We start from the raw sequence: 1,343 nt of genomic DNA, 5'->3' as shown, positions 1-1,343 counted from the left end.
GAATGAAAGATTTCAAAGAGCAGCTCAAAGAGACAAAGCCAATTACTATAATGAAATGTGCAAAGACCTGGAGTTAGAAAACCAAAGGGGAAGAACAGGCTTGGCATTTCTCAAGCTGAAAGAATTGAAGAAAAAGTTAAGCCTTGAGTTGCAATATTGAGAGATTCTATGGGCAAAATATCGAATGATGCAGGGAACATCAAGAGAAGATGGCAGGAATACACAGAGTCACTGTACCAAAAAGAACTGGTCGATCTTCATCCATTTCAGGAAGTGGCACAGGATCTAGAACCAATGGTACTGAGGAGGAAGTCAAAGCTGCAATGAAATAATTGGCAAAGAACAAGGCTCTGGGAATTGACAGAATACCGATTGAGGTATTTCAACAAACATGCTGCACTGGAGACACTCACTCGGTTATGCCAAGAGATTTGGAACACAGCTACCCGGCCAAATGACTGGAAGAGATCCGTATTTGTACCCATTCCAAAGAAAGGTGATCCCACAGAATGTGGAAATTATAAAACAATATCATTAATATCTCACGCAAGTAAGATCTTACTGAAAATAATCCAAAAACGTTTGTAGCAGTGTTTTGACAGAGAACTTCCAGAGGTGCAAGCTGGATTCAGAAGAGGACGTGGAACAAGGGATATCATAGCTGCTGTCAGATGGATCTTGGCTCCAGGCAAAAAATACCAGAAAGATGTTTACTTGTGTTTTATTGATTATGCAAAGGAATTTGATTGTGTGGATCATGACAAATTAGGGATAACATTGAGAAGAATGGGAATTCCCAAACACTTGATTGTACTCATGAGGAAACTGTACCTTGACCAGGAGGCTGTCACTCAAATGGAACACGGGGATACTGCATGGTTTAAAATCAGGAAGGGAGTACATTAGCATTGTATCCTTTTCCCATATTTATTCAATCTATATGCTTGGCAAATAATCCAAGAAGATGGACTATCGAAGAAAACATTGCATCAGAATTGGAGGAAGAATCCTTAACAATCTGAGATATGCTGATGATACAACTTTGCTTGCTGAAAGTGACGATGACTTGAGGCACTTACTGATGAAGACTGAGGAACACAGTTTGCAGTATTGATTACATCTCAATATAAAGAACACAAAAATCCTCACAACTGGACCAATAAGCAGCATCATGATAAAGGGAGAAAAAATTGAGGTTGTCAAAGAATTTACGTTGCTTGGTTCTACAATCGAGGCCAGTGGAAGTGCAGTCAGTACGATAGACGATGTGTAACACTGGGCAGGTCAGCTGCGAAGGAACTGTTTCAAGTGCTGAGGAGTAAGGCTGTCTCCTTGAGGACTAA

The sequence above is a fragment of the Orycteropus afer genome, unplaced genomic scaffold (assembly GCF_000298275.1).
Source record: "Orycteropus afer afer isolate SDZICR_OR568_19922 unplaced genomic scaffold, OryAfe1.0 scaffold00316, whole genome shotgun sequence".
NCBI classification, from domain to species: Eukaryota; Metazoa; Chordata; class Mammalia; order Tubulidentata; family Orycteropodidae; genus Orycteropus; species Orycteropus afer.
This window is presented reverse-complemented; position numbering follows the sequence as displayed.